Here is an 8062-nt window from a genome sequence, read left to right on the forward strand (position 1 = left end):
GTATAATTGAAGTTCCACATGGCTACTACATCATACCTCTGTGCCAGGCTTGTGATCTGTTTCCCAAACTCCTCTTCCACTGAAGTGGTTAGATTTATAGCAGATGGGTTAGCCCTCCAAACACTAGATTTCTGAATCTGAGTATAAAATAATGCTTATCCTTTCTGTCTTCCTTCCTTCCTTCCTTCCTTCCTTCCTTCCTTCCTTCCTTCCTTCCTTCCTTCCTTCCTTCCTTCCTCTCTTCCTTCTTTCCTTACACTCTTCCTTCCTTCCTCTCTTTCTTCCTTCCTCTCTTCCTCTCTCCCTCCATTCCTCTCTTCCTTCCTTCCATCCTAGTTCTTTGTTATAAGGGATGACTCCCTGCAAAGGAGAAGAGAAGAGATAGAGAGGGAAATATGGGTGAAGTAAAACCAAAGATATTGATAAAAAGCTGGAGTCATTTTTCTTATTTGTAAAAGGATGAAGTTGAGGTTGATCAGGGAAAAAAAACAACTTTGTGTCTGATGTCTCTGATAAGGGTTTAATATCTAAGATATATAAGCAACCAACTGAGGACCTAGGATCAAAAATTCATTCCCCAGTAAAGAAGGAATCAAAAGATATGAAAAAAATAGTTCACAAAAGAATTGCAAATTATTGACAATCACTGAAAGAATGCTCCCAATCACTTATAGTAAGAGAAATGCAAATCAAATGGAATCTGAAGTTACCCAGCAAATTAGCAAAAATGACTGAAAACTGTAAAAGTCAATGTTGGAGAGGCTGTGAAAAGAAAAGCACACTAACATATCATTGGTGAAGCTGTAAATTGGTCTAATCACTCTGGAATGCAATTTGTAATTGTGCAAAAAGAGCTACTATGGTCTGTGGCAAGTGAAAAATGAAATGACTGAGGAAACAAAGCTATTCCAAGAATAGCTTTTTATTAAGCAATGCCTCAAACTGGGACCAGACTTCCTCGGGTCAGGTCTGGACCCTGAATACAGAAGGAGATAGACTTTTATACATAAAAAATAATTGATCAAATAAGGCTAACTAATTAAAAGGAAACAGTACAACTTTATGTAATATGATTTCTAATTGGAGGAAAGATTAGGAACTTTCCAGGTTGGGAGGAGGAGAGCAAACAGGTTCAATTCTCTGAATTCGGAAAAGGGGCGTCCCACTTCCCCAAGGTGTCTACAAACAATCAAAGGAACATGGAAACAATAACTGACTGATCAGTATAAGGGCAGTTTTCAGATAGGACATATAAGTTGCTTGAGATGTATACTTGTGAGAAAACTCCTTGAATCAATCTTTGGATCTGACTGAGTTTCTGATCAGCATAACCTAGGTCCTTGGTTAAGGTCTCTAAAAATCAGGGACAGGAGGTACAGCTTCCCAATTGGGCAGGACTAGGTTCAAATGATACCATAAGGTTTTCTCACAATTCCCACACTTGACTATAGTTTTTTTTGCAAGGCAAAAATTGGACTAGACTCATAATTGAATAGAAAAGGAACTCAGCTACCTCCAGAATTGAGTCACAAGATGGAGCCAATGTGGTTCAGTAACTCCCACAATTAACCACTTGCTGTCCTCATCCCCTCAATTCCCTCAAGTCTTTGACTCTGAGATTGCACTACCTAGCATATACCCTAGGAAAGTCACTAACAAAAAGGAAGGCCCTATATAGATCATAATATTTATAGCAATATTTTTGCAACACCAAAGAATTAGAGACAAAGTAGATGTTCACTATTTGGGGAATGTCTAAACAGATTGTGGTACATATATGTAATGGACTATTACTGTGCTATAACTTCTATGCCCAAAGGGCTATAAAAATATGCATAGCCTTGGCCCAGCAATAGCACTTCTAGGGCTGTATCCCAAAGATGTTATAAAATGGGAAAATGATCCACATGTACAAAAATACTTGTAGCAGCTCTTTCTGTGGTGGCAAAGAATTGGAAATTGAGGGGATGCTCATCAATTGGGGAATGGCTGAACAAGTTGTGGTATATGAATGTAATGGAATACTCTTGTGCTATAAGAAATGATGAGCAAGCAGACTTCAGAAAAACCTGGAAAGACTTATATGGACTGATGCTGAGTGAAGTGAGCAGAGAATCAGGAGAACATTGTACACAGTAACGGCCACATTGTGCAATGACTAACTTTGATAGACTTAGCTCTTTTCAGCAATGCAAGGATCTAAGACATCTCCAAAAGTCTCATGATGGAAAATGCTATCCACATCCAGAGAAAGAACTATGGAGTTTGGATGCAGATTGAAGCATACTATTTGCTCTTTTTCTCTTCTGCTTTATTTTGTTTCTTCTTTCTTGTGGTTCCTTCTATTGGTTCTAATTCTTTTTTACAACATGACTAGTGTGAAAATAGGTTTAATAGGAATGTATATATAGAGCCTATATCAGATTGCACGCCATCTTGGGGAGGGAGGTGGGAAGGGAGGGGGATAAAATTTAAAACTCAAAAGCTTATGGAAAAGATTGTTGAAAAATAAAAATTAATGAATTAATTTTTAAAAAAGAAATGTCATTCTTATTGTTTGTCCTTCGTTCTCAAAGAGGACCATGACATCAGGAAGGTGATGCTGTGACTTGCAAGTAAATTGGATTTAAGTGAGAGGGCTGTGCAAAGTCATCAGCCTCACTTTCTCCTTTGTAGCCATCTAAGTCCAGTGGCAAGATATAGATAAGTTCGATATAAGAAATGAAAAACATGATGGATACCAAGAAGCCTGGAAAGATTGATGTGAACTGATTCAATGTAAAGTGAAGCAGAACCAGAAAAATAACATACACAATGACTATGACATTGTCCCTATTACACCTGAATTCCTGTGCTAGCTGCTTATCAGCAATGTACATCACCACATGCACCTCCCCCCCCACTTTCCAGTCTTGCTCTGGGAACCATAATCAAATCAATTCTTCCATTGCACCTGGAAAGGGCATGTCAATCAACTCCACTTTGGCTCCAGTTATTATTCTTCTAAACCAAAATGCCCCTCCCTAGCCACCATTCTCCTGTAGTATTCTCCTATAGTATTAGAATGTATACTCCTTGGGGGCAGAGAACATCTTGCCTTTGTGTTTGAATTCTCACTGCTCAGCATAGTGTTTGGCACATAGTAAGCACTTATACTTATTCATTCATTCATTCATCTATAATCAAATATACAGGTAGCCCAATTAATAATAGCCATAGCTATTATCTATGGTCAAAGATACAGCTAGTCCAACTAGAAAAAAGCTAGCTGTTCCCCCCAGGTGCACCTCCGAATGGGGGTGGGCAGATGAGGGGGTGGGGAGCTGAAGAATATGCAAGATTTGGCCTACACTTAAAGCCTGTAACAAGACAGCAATGTCCTTGGGGTGTTTTCTAGCCATTCATTTCAGCTTTCTCTCCATTCTATGTTCTTGCTGGGAAGAGAGGCTTGGAACAGCTTCATGGAGATACTGCCTTTCCTCACCCTTCTTTCTGGATGCATCATAACTAATAACGCACTTTTTCTATGGCATTTGTCTCACAACGATTCTGGGAGGCAGGTGGTGAAAGCATTTTTATTCCGTTTTGCAGATGAAGAAATTGAAGGTCAGAGAAGCTATGGAATTTGCCCACAGTTGCACAATTGGAAACTATCAAACCTAACTAAGTCCAGTGAAGATGCAGTATACCACACTGCCTTCTTAGAAAGCATCTTGGCACTGAGGCTCATCCTTCCTAGCTGAGCTCCTCGGAAGGCTAATAGCACTTACAACTTCCTTTCTGCTTTCTGCCTAAGGTACTCACAGCCCTTTCCATAGGATCCCAAGAGCATAGGGCGTTGAGTGGGAAGGGACATTAGAGATCATCTTCTGACTCCATAATTTTAGAGGAAGAAATTGAAGGCCATCGTTCATTCCACTTTTGGACAGCCCTAATTGTTTTGGAAGTTTTTCCTTGGCTTTGAGCCTGTGTTTTTTCCTTTCCAATTTTCTCTCTTTCTGTCCTCATGGGCCCCCTCCCCCGCATTGTTCCTAATTCTGTTCTTCTACTCTCTGGGACCAACCATAGCAAGTTTAAACCCTATTCCATATGAAAGCCCTTCGAATGCTTGAAAACAGCTATCATCTCTCTTTCAGACTTTTCTTCTTCAGTCTATTATCTCTCCTCCTTTGCTGAGTTCCTATAGTTCTTGTTATATTCAGTCCTCAGAACTTTTGTATCATAATACACCACAATCTGGAGGGACCCTAGCAATCATCTAGCCCAGGGGTGAGGAACCTGCAGCCTTGAGGCCACATATGGCTTTCCTTTTGACTGAGTCCAAGTCTTACAGAACAAATCCTTTTATTAAAGGGATTTGTTCTGTGAAGTTTGGATTCAGTCAAAGGGCTACGCTTGAGGACCTAGAGGGCCACATGTGGCCTTGAGGCCAAAGGCACACCACCCCTCATTTTACAGATGTAGAAACTGAGGCTCATCTAGAGGAAGTGAATCATCTAAGGTTGAGTAACAATAGCTGTCAAGTTTCATGTATGTGTTTTATCTGTCCAACCAGATAGCTGCGTAAAGGAAGAGACCATATTCTTACACTTCTCTGTGTCCTTCAAGGTGCCTAGCACAGTGATTGGCATAAAGAAGATTCCTCTTGGAAGTTTTCCCTGATGACTCCATCCCACAATGATCTCTCTCTCTCTCTCTCTCTCTCTCTCTCTCTCTCTCTCTCTCTCTCTCTCTCTCCTCTAACTCCTTTTGCACTTGTCTGTACAGCATAATTAGCCCTATTGTACAATCTCCTCTAATTGTCTGGATGATACAATTCACCTCTCTATTATCTCAGTGGAAAATGTTGATACATCTATTACTGTCTTGTTCATTAATTGTGTGCATATGTGTGTTCATGTACGTATGTTGTAATTTCAGCAAGATTGTAAGATCCTTGTTCAGAGACTTTGGGGCTTTTTTTTTTTCCTATTTCTGTTATACCCCTGCCAGACTCACACTAGACTCAACAAACATGGGATGATTGATTGATGGTTGTCTTTTTTTTGCTCTTGCAGAAGGGAAGAATTCACCACAAAGGACACTGAGTCCTTCATACCTTAAGAGGTCTTCAAGCAGAGCCTAGATAGCCACGTGTGGGACTCAGCAGTCATGATCTGGGGGTGGGGTTGAACTAGATGACCTTTGAATGGAGTAATTCACTGTGTGACCTTGAGGAAGTTGCCCTATCTCAATCTTAGTTTCCTCATCTTTGAAACATTAGAGTTGGACTAGATAGTCTCCAGGGTCCCTTTTAGCTTTAAAATTCTATGACTCTTTGAGGATAGGTCTATATCTGGACAGAAATGCTGTAGAAAAATGCCTGGCATTTCATGCATTCTTGTTAACTGGATCGATAAGTGCAAGCCGAGTGCCTACGCCCAACCCCAATTGCAGGTGATCTCTCTCCTCTCAGTTTTGTAACCTTGTCCAAAAAAAAAAAGCCCATGCTGGCACATTGTAATCACTGCTTCTCTTTTTAAATGCTCATTAGCCATCTCTTTAATGACCCATTCTAGAATTTTCCAGGAATGAAAGTAGAGTTCTTGAGACTGCAAACTATAAGCCAATGAGCTTGACTTCATTTATTTTCTAGGAAAATTACAAAGAACTAGCAAAGCTATATCAATAAGAGGTCATGCCAGACTAACCTCATTTCCTTTTTTGGAAAGGGTAACTAAAGTTGGTAGGTGAGGGGAATGCTCCAGCTATAGTTTACCTGGAGTTCACTGAAGGTTTTGATAAAGTATGTCATACAAGTCTTGTGAAGAAGATTGATTTGCATTATGTGATCATTCAATTAGATGGATGTAGAACTGGTTGAATGGCTAGACTTGAGTTGTTGTTAATGGTTGATTCCATATTAATGTGGCAGGAAGTCTCCACTTGGATGTCCCAAAGATCTCGTCTTGGTCCTGTGCTATTTAACCTGTTTTTCTATGGCTTAGATAAAGGCATATATGGCATACTCATTAAATTTGCAGATTGCACAAACTGGCAGAGACAGCTAACATACTGAATGACAGAGTCAAGATAGTGAAAAGATAGTGAAAAGCTAGAGGTAATTATAAAGACTTATACTTGAATTTTTTAAAATCACCTTTACAAATACAGGATGGTTAAACATGATTAGGTAACAATTATTCTGAAAAAGATCTGGGGGTTTTAGTGGACTGCAAGCTCAATGTGAATCAATCATGTAACACGGCATTAAAAAACATCTAATGCAATCTTGGGCTGCCTTTAAAAAGTTGTAGTTCCTAGAAAGAAGGAGGTGATAGTCTCATTGGATTCCACCCTGGTCAACCTTCCTCTGGAGTATTGTGTTTGATACTGGGCACCTCAGTTTAAGAAAGACATTGAGAAACTGGACAGTGTCCAGAGGATGTCAACCAAGATGGCCAAAGGCCTTGAATATAAAGACCAGTTGAAAGAACAAAGGATGTCTGTAGCCTGGAGAAGAGAAGACTCAAGGAGGTACTTAATAGATGTCTTCAAGTATCGGAAAGGCTGTAACATGGAGGGATTAGCTTTGTCCTCTAGTGTCCGCCAGCAGAACCAGGAGTCACAGGCAGATGCTACAAAGAAGCCAGTTTAGATTAGAAGTCAGAGAAAACTTCCAAACAATTAGAGCTGCCCAAAATTGGAGCATGTCGCCTCAAGTGATGGTGGGTCCACTCTCCTGGAGGTTGATAAGCAGACGCTAAGTGGCCACTTGTGAAGTGTGCTGTAGGGGGGATTCCTTTCACGTATGAGTTAGACCAGATTTTCTCCCAGGTCCCTTCCAAATCACAGATTCTGTGCTTCCTCAGATTTCTTACAGCATTTTGCTTGCACCTCCTTTGACATTTTCACGTTCTACTGAGTATCACACTTACTTGTATGCATGTCGTATCCTCCCTCCCTTCTCTCTCCCATTAGAGTATTAGTTCCTTGAGAGCATGGACTATGTCATTTTTCATATGTGTATCCCCAGTGTGGAATATAGTACCTTGCATGTGGTAAATCCTTCATAAATTGGAAGGGAATTGAATTGAATTTAACAGTATGCTTTATTGACTAATGGATCACTTAAATGTTTTCAAAAACCCTAACATCTAAAATGACCCATTTTCTAATGGCTTTAAACTTTGCAAACTGAATAAAAAATAGTCTACATTATAAAATAAAATGGACTCATGGAGGCAGCCAAGTGACTCAGTGACTGGAACCCTGGGCCTGGAGTGAAGGATACCTGTGACCTTAATCAAGTTTCTTCCCTTCTGTTTCCTCAACTGTAAAATGGGGGTGAGGGCATCCACTTCCCAGGGTTGTGGTGAAGATAAGATGAGATAACATTCGGTTTTGGGGTGGAGTTTTTGGGACACAACTGGGGTTAAGTGACTTGTCCAGGGTCACACAGCTAATAAGTATCTAAGACCAGATTTGAACTTGGGTTCTGCTGACCTTAGGGCCAGTGCTTTGTCCACTGTACTGCCTAGCTGTCCCTGAGATAACATTAGTAAAACACTTAGCACAGTGCCTGGCACACACAGTAGGCACTATAAAATGCTTATTCTTTAAAATGTGTTTCTTTATCTAAAGGAAAAATTGAAGGTGTGGGCCACATGGTGATCAAAAATGTGCATCTATCAATATTACTCTTAAAAAGAAATTTTTTTTTACTAACATGGAAATTGCTAGAAAGAGATCCTTCTGCTTTCCATATCCCAGCCAAATTGTCTCTAATTTCCAGTCTCTCCTCTCTCCAATCCATCCTCCATATAGCTGCCAAAATGATCCTCCAAAAGTGTACATTTGACTACATCATTCCGCTGCTCAAAAAGGTTTATTGTCTCTAGAGTAATGTACAAACACTTTGCTTGGCATTTAAAGCCTTTTCCATTCTGGTTTCAGTCTACTTTTTCAGACTTATTTCACATTATTCTTTTGCAAGCACACTAGGTTTTAAGCCAGCCTGATATACGTACTATTTCCAGAACTTAGCCTTTCATCTCCCACGTCCATGCTTTTGCAAAGGTTG

The sequence above is a fragment of the Phascolarctos cinereus genome, unplaced genomic scaffold (genome assembly GCF_003287225.1).
Source record: "Phascolarctos cinereus isolate Bilbo 61053 unplaced genomic scaffold, phaCin_HiC Scaffold_2;HRSCAF=192, whole genome shotgun sequence".
Lineage (NCBI taxonomy): Eukaryota > Metazoa > Chordata > Mammalia > Diprotodontia > Phascolarctidae > Phascolarctos > Phascolarctos cinereus.